Genomic DNA, 17,439 nt, shown 5'->3' with positions numbered 1-17,439 from the left:
ATGTACGAGTTTCTCAGGAGCAAGTTCTGCTTCTCTTATTTCGCCTCCTTTGGCTGTGTTTGGCAGCCCTTGGTATGCCCTAGGCCCTCGAAAGCAAGAGATCTTCACGGGGGGCCTTGGGAACGGGATATTGATCGAAGGACACTACGGCCACTGTTTGCTACCATGCAGCCACAGCTCTTCTGTGTTTCATAGGGCGGTGAGGGATAACGAATGGGCACACAGGGTTTGTGTTCTTGAAGAGATGTGTACGGCGTTGAGGGAAGGGGTCATTTCAACGCTATGCCAAACTCGGTGTTCTGAGACGGAATAGGAGTCCCAGCCTGGCAGTCTGCAAGAAAGGACGTCTTCACTGAGGAGAGAATGTGCTGTTCCTTCCCCACAAGATGCGGGGCGTTGGAGACTTTCTTGCTCTTCCCTGAATGCACTTTCCAGACTGTAGCTGAACGGTGGGCTAAGCGCAGAGAGACCTGCACCAGTAACCTTCTAAACTGTCATTGGGAATTGGCTGGGTCTTTGTGCTCCAAGGCTGAGTAGAAAAGCTAACCTCTTCCAAACCAGAGAGAGGCAGGTCTCCTTCTCGGCGGTCCTACATGATATGCTGTCTCACGAGCTCAAAGCAAAGAAATCCTGGGCAACTGTTGCTTCTGGACAAGGCCCGTAACCTTGGGCAACGGGGTATTCCTAGAAGGAGAAGGAGGCCGTTGTTTCCTCCCATCACGCTACAACTCCTTTGTGTTTCGTGGGAGGTAAGATGTAATGAATGGGGACCCATGGAGTATAGTCTTTAAGAGATGTGTCCGGCCTTGAGGGAAGGGGTCATTTCAGGGCTATGCCGAACTCGGCGTTCTGAAAAGGAATAGGAGCTCGGGCCAGGCAGGCTGTATGAAAAGCTTTCTTTACGAAGAGGAAATGTGCCGTTCCTAAACAACATGGTGCGGGAGGCTGCAGACTGTATGCTACTTCACTGAATGCACCTAGGAGACGGGAGCTGAGCAGGGGGCTGATGGCAGAGAGACCTTCAATACTACAGTTCCAGAGTATCCTTGAGAGCTGACTGGATCCCTGTGTTCAAAGGCTCAAAGGCAGAAAAGCGAACCTCTGAAAACCCGCAGAAAGGCTGGTCTCCTTCTCTGCGGTTCTGCATGATATGCTGTCTCACGAGCTCCTGGGAAAGAACTCCTTGGCAACTGCCGCTTCTGGGCAAGGACATCCAGCTAAGCGGCTGAGCACGCTTGTGCAGAAAGTCCCCGAAATGTAACACTAGGTTTCCGTTAGGAAACATGCTGCGTCACTCTCCAGAAGTGCCCCACTGACCCCTGAAGGGTCTAGAAGCTTTTTCAAGCCGCGTACAGCTCAGAGTCTCCCAGCGTCCCCAGGTTTCCTTTCATGTATCCTAGCACACAGCAGAAACGTTCCTCGGGACGTGAAGCTGTGCTGGCTCCGGGAAAGTTATTTTTCGGAGGGGGGACAGAGGCAATTCAATCTACCCCTGTCAAGGCAGCATCTGCGTTTTCTTCTCTCATGGCGCACTGCACGGGGTTCCATGAACCTGAAATGCTCTCAATGTGTCGCTGACATAACGGGGCAATCCACCTCAGTGGTTTCAGCGGCATTCGAGGGTCCAACTCCTCAAGAGGCCTCGTCCCTCACGAGCCCCCTAGAAGAAATGTTGCGTCTTGTGTCTCGCCATCAAGAGGAGTTCTGTGCACCGTGTGGGTGCCTGGAGCGTAGGAAAGATACACTCGATGTGCGGATGTAGGAAGTATACCAGGGCAGACGTCTGTTCGAATGCTTCTCCTCTAGGAACTATCCTGCCTGCCCAGAGAGCACTGTGCTCCAAAAGAGTGTTCAGTGAAGGCCGTTCACACCACAGCAATGGCCTCTTTCCCCTCAGAGAACTTGGAGGCGTTTGCTACACTCCAGTACAACTGGCTGCTCGGGCAGGACGTTCGGGCAGGCTGTGGCTATTTTCCACTCAAGCTGAACAGGCCCTGAGAGGCAGGCGAGACTTGAAAACATTCCTTGCCTACCTCTCCTTGAAGGCAGCGGTTAGCGCTGTGTTCCAGGGCCCAAAATCTGAGCTGGGGAGGCCTTCGGTCTCCACGAGGAGGCATGCTTTGGGTTCAGTATATGTACGAGTTTCTCAGGAGCAAGTTCTGCTTCTCTTATTTCGCCTCCTTTGGCTGTGTTTGGCAGCCCTTGGTATGCCCTAGGCCCTCGAAAGCAAGAGATCTTCACGGGGGGCCTTGGGAACGGGATATTGATCGAAGGACACTACGGCCACTGTTTGCTACCATGCAGCCACAGCTCTTCGGTGTTTCATAGGGCGGTGAGGGATAACGAATGGGCACACAGGGTTTGTGTTCTTGAAGAGATGTGTACGGCGTTGAGGGAAGGGGTCATTTCAACGCTATGCCAAACTCGGTGTTCTGAGACGGAATAGGAGTCCCAGCCTGGCAGTCTGCAAGAAAGGACGTCTTCACTGAGGAGAGAATGTGCTGTTCCTTCCCCACAAGATGCGGGGCGTTGGAGACTTTCTTGCTCTTCCCTGAATGCACTTTCCAGACTGTAGCTGAACGGTGGGCTAAGCGCAGAGAGACCTGCACCAGTAACCTTCTAAACTGTCATTGGGAATTGGCTGGGTCTTTGTGCTCCAAGGCTGAGTAGAAAAGCTAACCTCTTCCAAACCAGAGAGAGGCAGGTCTCCTTCTCGGCGGTCCTACATGATATGCTGTCTCACGAGCTCAAAGCAAAGAAATCCTGGGCAACTGTTGCTTCTGGACAAGGCCCGTAACCTTGGGCAACGGGGTATTCCTAGAAGGAGAAGGAGGCCGTTGTTTCCTCCCATCACGCTACAACTCCTTTGTGTTTCGTGGGAGGTAAGATGTAATGAATGGGGACCCATGGAGTATAGTCTTTAAGAGATGTGTCCGGCCTTGAGGGAAGGGGTCATTTCAGGGCTATGCCGAACTCGGCGTTCTGAAAAGGAATAGGAGCTCGGGCCAGGCAGGCTGTATGAAAAGCTTTCTTTACGAAGAGGAAATGTGCCGTTCCTAAACAACATGGTGCGGGAGGCTGCAGACTGTATGCTACTTCACTGAATGCACCTAGGAGACGGGAGCTGAGCAGGGGGCTGATGGCAGAGAGACCTTCAATACTACAGTTCCAGAGTATCCTTGAGAGCTGACTGGATCCCTGTGTTCAAAGGCTCAAAGGCAGAAAAGCGAACCTCTGAAAACCCGCAGAAAGGCTGGTCTCCTTCTCTGCGGTTCTGCATGATATGCTGTCTCACGAGCTCCTGGGAAAGAACTCCTTGGCAACTGCCGCTTCTGGGCAAGGACATCCAGCTAAGCGGCTGAGCACGCTTGTGCAGAAAGTCCCCGAAATGTAACACTAGGTTTCCGTTAGGAAACATGCTGCGTCACTCTCCAGAAGTGCCCCACTGACCCCTGAAGGGTCTAGAAGCTTTTTCAAGCCGCGTACAGCTCAGAGTCTCCCAGCGTCCCCAGGTTTCCTTTCATGTATCCTAGCACACAGCAGAAACGTTCCTCGGGACGTGAAGCTGTGCTGGCTCCGGGAAAGTTATTTTTCGGAGGGGGGACAGAGGCAATTCAATCTACCCCTGTCAAGGCAGCATCTGCGTTTTCTTCTCTCATGGCGCACTGCACGGGGTTCCATGAACCTGAAATGCTCTCAATGTGTCGCTGACATAACGGGGCAATCCACCTCAGTGGTTTCAGCGGCATTCGAGGGTCCAACTCCTCAAGAGGCCTCGTCCCTCACGAGCCCCCTAGAAGAAATGTTGCGTCTTGTGTCTCGCCATCAAGAGGAGTTCTGTGCACCGTGTGGGTGCCTGGAGCGTAGGAAAGATACACTCGATGTGCGGATGTAGGAAGTATACCAGGGCAGACGTCTGTTCGAATGCTTCTCCTCTAGGAACTATCCTGCCTGCCCAGAGAGCACTGTGCTCCAAAAGAGTGTTCAGTGAAGGCCGTTCACACCACAGCAATGGCCTCTTTCCCCTCAGAGAACTTGGAGGCGTTTGCTACACTCCAGTACAACTGGCTGCTCGGGCAGGACGTTCGGGCAGGCTGTGGCTATTTTCCACTCAAGCTGAACAGGCCCTGAGAGGCAGGCGAGACTTGAAAACATTCCTTGCCTACCTCTCCTTGAAGGCAGCGGTTAGCGCTGTGTTCCAGGGCCCAAAATCTGAGCTGGGGAGGCCTTCGGTCTCCACGAGGAGGCATGCTTTGGGTTCAGTATATGTACGAGTTTCTCAGGAGCAAGTTCTGCTTCTCTTATTTCGCCTCCTTTGGCTGTGTTTGGCAGCCCTTGGTATGCCCTAGGCCCTCGAAAGCAAGAGATCTTCACGGGGGGCCTTGGGAACGGGATATTGATCGAAGGACACTACGGCCACTGTTTGCTACCATGCAGCCACAGCTCTTCGGTGTTTCATAGGGCGGTGAGGGATAACGAATGGGCACACAGGGTTTGTGTTCTTGAAGAGATGTGTACGGCGTTGAGGGAAGGGGTCATTTCAACGCTATGCCAAACTCGGTGTTCTGAGACGGAATAGGAGTCCCAGCCTGGCAGTCTGCAAGAAAGGACGTCTTCACTGAGGAGAGAATGTGCTGTTCCTTCCCCACAAGATGCGGGGCGTTGGAGACTTTCTTGCTCTTCCCTGAATGCACTTTCCAGACTGTAGCTGAACGGTGGGCTAAGCGCAGAGAGACCTGCACCAGTAACCTTCTAAACTGTCATTGGGAATTGGCTGGGTCTTTGTGCTCCAAGGCTGAGTAGAAAAGCTAACCTCTTCCAAACCAGAGAGAGGCAGGTCTCCTTCTCGGCGGTCCTACATGATATGCTGTCTCACGAGCTCAAAGCAAAGAAATCCTGGGCAACTGTTGCTTCTGGACAAGGCCCGTAACCTTGGGCAACGGGGTATTCCTAGAAGGAGAAGGAGGCCGTTGTTTCCTCCCATCACGCTACAACTCCTTTGTGTTTCGTGGGAGGTAAGATGTAATGAATGGGGACCCATGGAGTATAGTCTTTAAGAGATGTGTCCGGCCTTGAGGGAAGGGGTCATTTCAGGGCTATGCCGAACTCGGCGTTCTGAAAAGGAATAGGAGCTCGGGCCAGGCAGGCTGTATGAAAAGCTTTCTTTACGAAGAGGAAATGTGCCGTTCCTAAACAACATGGTGCGGGAGGCTGCAGACTGTATGCTACTTCACTGAATGCACCTAGGAGACGGGAGCTGAGCAGGGGGCTGATGGCAGAGAGACCTTCAATACTACAGTTCCAGAGTATCCTTGAGAGCTGACTGGATCCCTGTGTTCAAAGGCTCAAAGGCAGAAAAGCGAACCTCTGAAAACCCGCAGAAAGGCTGGTCTCCTTCTCTGCGGTTCTGCATGATATGCTGTCTCACGAGCTCCTGGGAAAGAACTCCTTGGCAACTGCCGCTTCTGGGCAAGGACATCCAGCTAAGCGGCTGAGCACGCTTGTGCAGAAAGTCCCCGAAATGTAACACTAGGTTTCCGTTAGGAAACATGCTGCGTCACTCTCCAGAAGTGCCCCACTGACCCCTGAAGGGTCTAGAAGCTTTTTCAAGCCGCGTACAGCTCAGAGTCTCCCAGCGTCCCCAGGTTTCCTTTCATGTATCCTAGCACACAGCAGAAACGTTCCTCGGGACGTGAAGCTGTGCTGGCTCCGGGAAAGTTATTTTTCGGAGGGGGGACAGAGGCAATTCAATCTACCCCTGTCAAGGCAGCATCTGCGTTTTCTTCTCTCATGGCGCACTGCACGGGGTTCCATGAACCTGAAATGCTCTCAATGTGTCGCTGACATAACGGGGCAATCCACCTCAGTGGTTTCAGCGGCATTCGAGGGTCCAACTCCTCAAGAGGCCTCGTCCCTCACGAGCCCCCTAGAAGAAATGTTGCGTCTTGTGTCTCGCCATCAAGAGGAGTTCTGTGCACCGTGTGGGTGCCTGGAGCGTAGGAAAGATACACTCGATGTGCGGATGTAGGAAGTATACCAGGGCAGACGTCTGTTCGAATGCTTCTCCTCTAGGAACTATCCTGCCTGCCCAGAGAGCACTGTGCTCCAAAAGAGTGTTCAGTGAAGGCCGTTCACACCACAGCAATGGCCTCTTTCCCCTCAGAGAACTTGGAGGCGTTTGCTACACTCCAGTACAACTGGCTGCTCGGGCAGGACGTTCGGGCAGGCTGTGGCTATTTTCCACTCAAGCTGAACAGGCCCTGAGAGGCAGGCGAGACTTGAAAACATTCCTTTCCTACCTCTCCTTGAAGGCAGCGGTTAGCGCTGTGTTCCAGGGCCCAAAATCTGAGCTGGGGAGGCCTTCGGTCTCCACGAGGAGGCATGCTTTGGGTTCAGTATATGTACGAGTTTCTCAGGAGCAAGTTCTGCTTCTCTTATTTCGCCTCCTTTGGCTGTGTTTGGCAGCCCTTGGTATGCCCTAGGCCCTCGAAAGCAAGAGATCTTCACGGGGGGCCTTGGGAACGGGATATTGATCGAAGGACACTACGGCCACTGTTTGCTACCATGCAGCCACAGCTCTTCGGTGTTTCATAGGGCGGTGAGGGATAACGAATGGGCACACAGGGTTTGTGTTCTTGAAGAGATGTGTACGGCGTTGAGGGAAGGGGTCATTTCAACGCTATGCCAAACTCGGTGTTCTGAGACGGAATAGGAGTCCCAGCCTGGCAGTCTGCAAGAAAGGACGTCTTCACTGAGGAGAGAATGTGCTGTTCCTTCCCCACAAGATGCGGGGCGTTGGAGACTTTCTTGCTCTTCCCTGAATGCACTTTCCAGACTGTAGCTGAACGGTGGGCTAAGCGCAGAGAGACCTGCACCAGTAACCTTCTAAACTGTCATTGGGAATTGGCTGGGTCTTTGTGCTCCAAGGCTGAGTAGAAAAGCTAACCTCTTCCAAACCAGAGAGAGGCAGGTCTCCTTCTCGGCGGTCCTACATGATATGCTGTCTCACGAGCTCAAAGCAAAGAAATCCTGGGCAACTGTTGCTTCTGGACAAGGCCCGTAACCTTGGGCAACGGGGTATTCCTAGAAGGAGAAGGAGGCCGTTGTTTCCTCCCATCACGCTACAACTCCTTTGTGTTTCGTGGGAGGTAAGATGTAATGAATGGGGACCCATGGAGTATAGTCTTTAAGAGATGTGTCCGGCCTTGAGGGAAGGGGTCATTTCAGGGCTATGCCGAACTCGGCGTTCTGAAAAGGAATAGGAGCTCGGGCCAGGCAGGCTGTATGAAAAGCTTTCTTTACGAAGAGGAAATGTGCCGTTCCTAAACAACATGGTGCGGGAGGCTGCAGACTGTATGCTACTTCACTGAATGCACCTAGGAGACGGGAGCTGAGCAGGGGGCTGATGGCAGAGAGACCTTCAATACTACAGTTCCAGAGTATCCTTGAGAGCTGACTGGATCCCTGTGTTCAAAGGCTCAAAGGCAGAAAAGCGAACCTCTGAAAACCCGCAGAAAGGCTGGTCTCCTTCTCTGCGGTTCTGCATGATATGCTGTCTCACGAGCTCCTGGGAAAGAACTCCTTGGCAACTGCCGCTTCTGGGCAAGGACATCCAGCTAAGCGGCTGAGCACGCTTGTGCAGAAAGTCCCCGAAATGTAACACTAGGTTTCCGTTAGGAAACATGCTGCGTCACTCTCCAGAAGTGCCCCACTGACCCCTGAAGGGTCTAGAAGCTTTTTCAAGCCGCGTACAGCTCAGAGTCTCCCAGCGTCCCCAGGTTTCCTTTCATGTATCCTAGCACACAGCAGAAACGTTCCTCGGGACGTGAAGCTGTGCTGGCTCCGGGAAAGTTATTTTTCGGAGGGGGGACAGAGGCAATTCAATCTACCCCTGTCAAGGCAGCATCTGCGTTTTCTTCTCTCATGGCGCACTGCACGGGGTTCCATGAACCTGAAATGCTCTCAATGTGTCGCTGACATAACGGGGCAATCCACCTCAGTGGTTTCAGCGGCATTCGAGGGTCCAACTCCTCAAGAGGCCTCGTCCCTCACGAGCCCCCTAGAAGAAATGTTGCGTCTTGTGTCTCGCCATCAAGAGGAGTTCTGTGCACCGTGTGGGTGCCTGGAGCGTAGGAAAGATACACTCGATGTGCGGATGTAGGAAGTATACCAGGGCAGACGTCTGTTCGAATGCTTCTCCTCTAGGAACTATCCTGCCTGCCCAGAGAGCACTGTGCTCCAAAAGAGTGTTCAGTGAAGGCCGTTCACACCACAGCAATGGCCTCTTTCCCCTCAGAGAACTTGGAGGCGTTTGCTACACTCCAGTACAACTGGCTGCTCGGGCAGGACGTTCGGGCAGGCTGTGGCTATTTTCCACTCAAGCTGAACAGGCCCTGAGAGGCAGGCGAGACTTGAAAACATTCCTTGCCTACCTCTCCTTGAAGGCAGCGGTTAGCGCTGTGTTCCAGGGCCCAAAATCTGAGCTGGGGAGGCCTTCGGTCTCCACGAGGAGGCATGCTTTGGGTTCAGTATATGTACGAGTTTCTCAGGAGCAAGTTCTGCTTCTCTTATTTCGCCTCCTTTGGCTGTGTTTGGCAGCCCTTGGTATGCCCTAGGCCCTCGAAAGCAAGAGATCTTCACGGGGGGCCTTGGGAACGGGATATTGATCGAAGGACACTACGGCCACTGTTTGCTACCATGCAGCCACAGCTCTTCTGTGTTTCATAGGGCGGTGAGGGATAACGAATGGGCACACAGGGTTTGTGTTCTTGAAGAGATGTGTACGGCGTTGAGGGAAGGGGTCATTTCAACGCTATGCCAAACTCGGTGTTCTGAGACGGAATAGGAGTCCCAGCCTGGCAGTCTGCAAGAAAGGACGTCTTCACTGAGGAGAGAATGTGCTGTTCCTTCCCCACAAGATGCGGGGCGTTGGAGACTTTCTTGCTCTTCCCTGAATGCACTTTCCAGACTGTAGCTGAACGGTGGGCTAAGCGCAGAGAGACCTGCACCAGTAACCTTCTAAACTGTCATTGGGAATTGGCTGGGTCTTTGTGCTCCAAGGCTGAGTAGAAAAGCTAACCTCTTCCAAACCAGAGAGAGGCAGGTCTCCTTCTCGGCGGTCCTACATGATATGCTGTCTCACGAGCTCAAAGCAAAGAAATCCTGGGCAACTGTTGCTTCTGGACAAGGCCCGTAACCTTGGGCAACGGGGTATTCCTAGAAGGAGAAGGAGGCCGTTGTTTCCTCCCATCACGCTACAACTCCTTTGTGTTTCGTGGGAGGTAAGATGTAATGAATGGGGACCCATGGAGTATAGTCTTTAAGAGATGTGTCCGGCCTTGAGGGAAGGGGTCATTTCAGGGCTATGCCGAACTCGGCGTTCTGAAAAGGAATAGGAGCTCGGGCCAGGCAGGCTGTATGAAAAGCTTTCTTTACGAAGAGGAAATGTGCCGTTCCTAAACAACATGGTGCGGGAGGCTGCAGACTGTATGCTACTTCACTGAATGCACCTAGGAGACGGGAGCTGAGCAGGGGGCTGATGGCAGAGAGACCTTCAATACTACAGTTCCAGAGTATCCTTGAGAGCTGACTGGATCCCTGTGTTCAAAGGCTCAAAGGCAGAAAAGCGAACCTCTGAAAACCCGCAGAAAGGCTGGTCTCCTTCTCTGCGGTTCTGCATGATATGCTGTCTCACGAGCTCCTGGGAAAGAACTCCTTGGCAACTGCCGCTTCTGGGCAAGGACATCCAGCTAAGCGGCTGAGCACGCTTGTGCAGAAAGTCCCCGAAATGTAACACTAGGTTTCCGTTAGGAAACATGCTGCGTCACTCTCCAGAAGTGCCCCACTGACCCCTGAAGGGTCTAGAAGCTTTTTCAAGCCGCGTACAGCTCAGAGTCTCCCAGCGTCCCCAGGTTTCCTTTCATGTATCCTAGCACACAGCAGAAACGTTCCTCGGGACGTGAAGCTGTGCTGGCTCCGGGAAAGTTATTTTTCGGAGGGGGGACAGAGGCAATTCAATCTACCCCTGTCAAGGCAGCATCTGCGTTTTCTTCTCTCATGGCGCACTGCACGGGGTTCCATGAACCTGAAATGCTCTCAATGTGTCGCTGACATAACGGGGCAATCCACCTCAGTGGTTTCAGCGGCATTCGAGGGTCCAACTCCTCAAGAGGCCTCGTCCCTCACGAGCCCCCTAGAAGAAATGTTGCGTCTTGTGTCTCGCCATCAAGAGGAGTTCTGTGCACCGTGTGGGTGCCTGGAGCGTAGGAAAGATACACTCGATGTGCGGATGTAGGAAGTATACCAGGGCAGACGTCTGTTCGAATGCTTCTCCTCTAGGAACTATCCTGCCTGCCCAGAGAGCACTGTGCTCCAAAAGAGTGTTCAGTGAAGGCCGTTCACACCACAGCAATGGCCTCTTTCCCCTCAGAGAACTTGGAGGCGTTTGCTACACTCCAGTACAACTGGCTGCTCGGGCAGGACGTTCGGGCAGGCTGTGGCTATTTTCCACTCAAGCTGAACAGGCCCTGAGAGGCAGGCGAGACTTGAAAACATTCCTTGCCTACCTCTCCTTGAAGGCAGCGGTTAGCGCTGTGTTCCAGGGCCCAAAATCTGAGCTGGGGAGGCCTTCGGTCTCCACGAGGAGGCATGCTTTGGGTTCAGTATATGTACGAGTTTCTCAGGAGCAAGTTCTGCTTCTCTTATTTCGCCTCCTTTGGCTGTGTTTGGCAGCCCTTGGTATGCCCTAGGCCCTCGAAAGCAAGAGATCTTCACGGGGGGCCTTGGGAACGGGATATTGATCGAAGGACACTACGGCCACTGTTTGCTACCATGCAGCCACAGCTCTTCGGTGTTTCATAGGGCGGTGAGGGATAACGAATGGGCACACAGGGTTTGTGTTCTTGAAGAGATGTGTACGGCGTTGAGGGAAGGGGTCATTTCAACGCTATGCCAAACTCGGTGTTCTGAGACGGAATAGGAGTCCCAGCCTGGCAGTCTGCAAGAAAGGACGTCTTCACTGAGGAGAGAATGTGCTGTTCCTTCCCCACAAGATGCGGGGCGTTGGAGACTTTCTTGCTCTTCCCTGAATGCACTTTCCAGACTGTAGCTGAACGGTGGGCTAAGCGCAGAGAGACCTGCACCAGTAACCTTCTAAACTGTCATTGGGAATTGGCTGGGTCTTTGTGCTCCAAGGCTGAGTAGAAAAGCTAACCTCTTCCAAACCAGAGAGAGGCAGGTCTCCTTCTCGGCGGTCCTACATGATATGCTGTCTCACGAGCTCAAAGCAAAGAAATCCTGGGCAACTGTTGCTTCTGGACAAGGCCCGTAACCTTGGGCAACGGGGTATTCCTAGAAGGAGAAGGAGGCCGTTGTTTCCTCCCATCACGCTACAACTCCTTTGTGTTTCGTGGGAGGTAAGATGTAATGAATGGGGACCCATGGAGTATAGTCTTTAAGAGATGTGTCCGGCCTTGAGGGAAGGGGTCATTTCAGGGCTATGCCGAACTCGGCGTTCTGAAAAGGAATAGGAGCTCGGGCCAGGCAGGCTGTATGAAAAGCTTTCTTTACGAAGAGGAAATGTGCCGTTCCTAAACAACATGGTGCGGGAGGCTGCAGACTGTATGCTACTTCACTGAATGCACCTAGGAGACGGGAGCTGAGCAGGGGGCTGATGGCAGAGAGACCTTCAATACTACAGTTCCAGAGTATCCTTGAGAGCTGACTGGATCTCTGTGTTCAAAGGCTCAAAGGCAGAAAAGCGAACCTCTGAAAACCCGCAGAAAGGCTGGTCTCCTTCTCTGCGGTTCTGCATGATATGCTGTCTCACGAGCTCCTGGGAAAGAACTCCTTGGCAACTGCCGCTTCTGGGCAAGGACATCCAGCTAAGCGGCTGAGCACGCTTGTGCAGAAAGTCCCCGAAATGTAACACTAGGTTTCCGTTAGGAAACATGCTGCGTCACTCTCCAGAAGTGCCCCACTGACCCCTGAAGGGTCTAGAAGCTTTTTCAAGCCGCGTACAGCTCAGAGTCTCCCAGCGTCCCCAGGTTTCCTTTCATGAATCCTAGCACACAGCAGAAACGTTCCTCGGGACGTGAAGCTGTGCTGGCTCCGGGAAAGTTATTTTTCGGAGGGGGGACAGAGGCAATTCAATCTACCCCTGTCAAGGCAGCATCTGCGTTTTCTTCTCTCATGGCGCACTGCACGGGGTTCCATGAACCTGAAATGCTCTCAATGTGTCGCTGACATAACGGGGCAATCCACCTCAGTGGTTTCAGCGGCATTCGAGGGTCCAACTCCTCAAGAGGCCTCGTCCCTCACGAGCCCCCTAGAAGAAATGTTGCGTCTTGTGTCTCGCCATCAAGAGGAGTTCTGTGCACCGTGTGGGTGCCTGGAGCGTAGGAAAGATACACTCGATGTGCGGATGTAGGAAGTATACCAGGGCAGACGTCTGTTCGAATGCTTCTCCTCTAGGAACTATCCTGCCTGCCCAGAGAGCACTGTGCTCCAAAAGAGTGTTCAGTGAAGGCCGTTCACACCACAGCAATGGCCTCTTTCCCCTCAGAGAACTTGGAGGCGTTTGCTACACTCCAGTACAACTGGCTGCTCGGGCAGGACGTTCGGGCAGGCTGTGGCTATTTTCCACTCAAGCTGAACAGGCCCTGAGAGGCAGGCGAGACTTGAAAACATTCCTTGCCTACCTCTCCTTGAAGGCAGCGGTTAGCGCTGTGTTCCAGGGCCCAAAATCTGAGCTGGGGAGGCCTTCGGTCTCCACGAGGAGGCATGCTTTGGGTTCAGTATATGTACGAGTTTCTCAGGAGCAAGTTCTGCTTCTCTTATTTCGCCTCCTTTGGCTGTGTTTGGCAGCCCTTGGTATGCCCTAGGCCCTCGAAAGCAAGAGATCTTCACGGGGGGCCTTGGGAACGGGATATTGATCGAAGGACACTACGGCCACTGTTTGCTACCATGCAGCCACAGCTCTTCGGTGTTTCATAGGGCGGTGAGGGATAACGAATGGGCACACAGGGTTTGTGTTCTTGAAGAGATGTGTACGGCGTTGAGGGAAGGGGTCATTTCAACGCTATGCCAAACTCGGTGTTCTGAGACGGAATAGGAGTCCCAGCCTGGCAGTCTGCAAGAAAGGACGTCTTCACTGAGGAGAGAATGTGCTGTTCCTTCCCCACAAGATGCGGGGCGTTGGAGACTTTCTTGCTCTTCCCTGAATGCACTTTCCAGACTGTAGCTGAACGGTGGGCTAAGCGCAGAGAGACCTGCACCAGTAACCTTCTAAACTGTCATTGGGAATTGGCTGGGTCTTTGTGCTCCAAGGCTGAGTAGAAAAGCTAACCTCTTCCAAACCAGAGAGAGGCAGGTCTCCTTCTCGGCGGTCCTACATGATATGCTGTCTCACGAGCTCAAAGCAAAGAAATCCTGGGCAACTGTTGCTTCTGGACAAGGCCCGTAACCTTGGGCAACGGGGTATTCCTAGAAGGAGAAGGAGGCCGTTGTTTCCTCCCATCACGCTACAACTCCTTTGTGTTTCGTGGGAGGTAAGATGTAATGAATGGGGACCCATGGAGTATAGTCTTTAAGAGATGTGTCCGGCCTTGAGGGAAGGGGTCATTTCAGGGCTATGCCGAACTCGGCGTTCTGAAAAGGAATAGGAGCTCGGGCCAGGCAGGCTGTATGAAAAGCTTTCTTTACGAAGAGGAAATGTGCCGTTCCTAAACAACATGGTGCGGGAGGCTGCAGACTGTATGCTACTTCACTGAATGCACCTAGGAGACGGGAGCTGAGCAGGGGGCTGATGGCAGAGAGACCTTCAATACTACAGTTCCAGAGTATCCTTGAGAGCTGACTGGATCCCTGTGTTCAAAGGCTCAAAGGCAGAAAAGCGAACCTCTGAAAACCCGCAGAAAGGCTGGTCTCCTTCTCTGCGGTTCTGCATGATATGCTGTCTCACGAGCTCCTGGGAAAGAACTCCTTGGCAACTGCCGCTTCTGGGCAAGGACATCCAGCTAAGCGGCTGAGCACGCTTGTGCAGAAAGTCCCCGAAATGTAACACTAGGTTTCCGTTAGGAAACATGCTGCGTCACTCTCCAGAAGTGCCCCACTGACCCCTGAAGGGTCTAGAAGCTTTTTCAAGCCGCGTACAGCTCAGAGTCTCCCAGCGTCCCCAGGTTTCCTTTCATGTATCCTAGCACACAGCAGAAACGTTCCTCGGGACGTGAAGCTGTGCTGGCTCCGGGAAAGTTATTTTTCGGAGGGGGGACAGAGGCAATTCAATCTACCCCTGTCAAGGCAGCATCTGCGTTTTCTTCTCTCATGGCGCACTGCACGGGGTTCCATGAACCTGAAATGCTCTCAATGTGTCGCTGACATAACGGGGCAATCCACCTCAGTGGTTTCAGCGGCATTCGAGGGTCCAACTCCTCAAGAGGCCTCGTCCCTCACGAGCCCCCTAGAAGAAATGTTGCGTCTTGTGTCTCGCCATCAAGAGGAGTTCTGTGCACCGTGTGGGTGCCTGGAGCGTAGGAAAGATACACTCGATGTGCGGATGTAGGAAGTATACCAGGGCAGACGTCTGTTCGAATGCTTCTCCTCTAGGAACTATCCTGCCTGCCCAGAGAGCACTGTGCTCCAAAAGAGTGTTCAGTGAAGGCCGTTCACACCACAGCAATGGCCTCTTTCCCCTCAGAGAACTTGGAGGCGTTTGCTACACTCCAGTACAACTGGCTGCTCGGGCAGGACGTTCGGGCAGGCTGTGGCTATTTTCCACTCAAGCTGAACAGGCCCTGAGAGGCAGGCGAGACTTGAAAACATTCCTTGCCTACCTCTCCTTGAAGGCAGCGGTTAGCGCTGTGTTCCAGGGCCCAAAATCTGAGCTGGGGAGGCCTTCGGTCTCCACGAGGAGGCATGCTTTGGGTTCAGTATATGTACGAGTTTCTCAGGAGCAAGTTCTGCTTCTCTTATTTCGCCTCCTTTGGCTGTGTTTGGCAGCCCTTGGTATGCCCTAGGCCCTCGAAAGCAAGAGATCTTCACGGGGGGCCTTGGGAACGGGATATTGATCGAAGGACACTACGGCCACTGTTTGCTACCATGCAGCCACAGCTCTTCTGTGTTTCATAGGGCGGTGAGGGATAACGAATGGGCACACAGGGTTTGTGTTCTTGAAGAGATGTGTACGGCGTTGAGGGAAGGGGTCATTTCAACGCTATGCCAAACTCGGTGTTCTGAGACGGAATAGGAGTCCCAGCCTGGCAGTCTGCAAGAAAGGACGTCTTCACTGAGGAGAGAATGTGCTGTTCCTTCCCCACAAGATGCGGGGCGTTGGAGACTTTCTTGCTCTTCCCTGAATGCACTTTCCAGACTGTAGCTGAACGGTGGGCTAAGCGCAGAGAGACCTGCACCAGTAACCTTCTAAACTGTCATTGGGAATTGGCTGGGTCTTTGTGCTCCAAGGCTGAGTAGAAAAGCTAACCTCTTCCAAACCAGAGAGAGGCAGGTCTCCTTCTCGGCGGTCCTACATGATATGCTGTCTCACGAGCTCAAAGCAAAGAAATCCTGGGCAACTGTTGCTTCTGGACAAGGCCCGTAACCTTGGGCAACGGGGTATTCCTAGAAGGAGAAGGAGGCCGTTGTTTCCTCCCATCACGCTACAACTCCTTTGTGTTTCGTGGGAGGTAAGATGTAATGAATGGGGACCCATGGAGTATAGTCTTTAAGAGATGTGTCCGGCCTTGAGGGAAGGGGTCATTTCAGGGCTATGCCGAACTCGGCGTTCTGAAAAGGAATAGGAGCTCGGGCCAGGCAGGCTGTATGAAAAGCTTTCTTTACGAAGAGGAAATGTGCCGTTCCTAAACAACATGGTGCGGGAGGCTGCAGACTGTATGCTACTTCACTGAATGCACCTAGGAGACGGGAGCTGAGCAGGGGGCTGATGGCAGAGAGACCTTCAATACTACAGTTCCAGAGTATCCTTGAGAGCTGACTGGATCTCTGTGTTCAAAGGCTCAAAGGCAGAAAAGCGAACCTCTGAAAACCCGCAGAAAGGCTGGTCTCCTTCTCTGCGGTTCTGCATGATATGCTGTCTCACGAGCTCCTGGGAAAGAACTCCTTGGCAACTGCCGCTTCTGGGCAAGGACATCCAGCTAAGCGGCTGAGCACGCTTGTGCAGAAAGTCCCCGAAATGTAACACTAGGTTTCCGTTAGGAAACATGCTGCGTCACTCTCCAGAAGTGCCCCACTGACCCCTGAAGGGTCTAGAAGCTTTTTCAAGCCGCGTACAGCTCAGAGTCTCCCAGCGTCCCCAGGTTTCCTTTCATGAATCCTAGCACACAGCAGAAACGTTCCTCGGGACGTGAAGCTGTGCTGGCTCCGGGAAAGTTATTTTTCGGAGGGGGGACAGAGGCAATTCAATCTACCCCTGTCAAGGCAGCATCTGCGTTTTCTTCTCTCATGGCGCACTGCACGGGGTTCCATGAACCTGAAATGCTCTCAATGTGTCGCTGACATAACGGGGCAATCCACCTCAGTGGTTTCAGCGGCATTCGAGGGTCCAACTCCTCAAGAGGCCTCGTCCCTCACGAGCCCCCTAGAAGAAATGTTGCGTCTTGTGTCTCGCCATCAAGAGGAGTTCTGTGCACCGTGTGGGTGCCTGGAGCGTAGGAAAGATACACTCGATGTGCGGATGTAGGAAGTATACCAGGGCAGACGTCTGTTCGAATGCTTCTCCTCTAGGAACTATCCTGCCTGCCCAGAGAGCACTGTGCTCCAAAAGAGTGACAGTGAAGACCGTTCACACCACAGCCATGGCCTCTTTCCCCTGAGAGAACATCAAAGCTTTTCCTACCCTCTCTTAAAACTCGGTTTTCTGTAGAACGTTCAGGTAGGTTGTGGATTATATCCACGCAATTTGTTTCGGCTCTCAAATGCAGGCGAGACTTGCAAACCTGCTTTTCCTAGCTGTCCATGTAAGCAGTGGTTAGCACTCTCTCCCATGGTAAAATAGCTGAGCTGGGGAGGATATCGGACTGCACAAAGAGTTTTGCTTTTCATGCAGTACATGTACCTGTTTCTCAGGAGCATGTTCTGTATCTTTTATTTCTCCTCGTTTATTGGTGTTGGTCACCGGTCGGTATGATCCATATCTTTCAAAGCAAGAACCTTTTATGGGGCCTTTGGAAACGGGATATTCATAGAAGAAGGAGGACGGCCATTGTTTCATCCCATCAAGCTACAAGTCCTTTGTGTTTCATAGGAAGTAAGATGTAACAAATGGGCACACAGGGATTATGTTCTTTAAGAGGTGTGTACGGGGGAGGAGAGAAGATGGCGGAAGAGTAAGACGCGGAGATCACCTTCCTTCCCACAGATACAGTAGAAACACATCTACACGTGGAACTGCTCCTACAGAACACCCACTGAACGCTGGCAGAAAAC

This window comes from Balaenoptera physalus (genome assembly GCF_965194825.1).
Source record: "Balaenoptera physalus genome assembly, chromosome: 10".
NCBI classification, from domain to species: Eukaryota; Metazoa; Chordata; class Mammalia; order Artiodactyla; family Balaenopteridae; genus Balaenoptera; species Balaenoptera physalus.
This window is presented reverse-complemented; position numbering follows the sequence as displayed.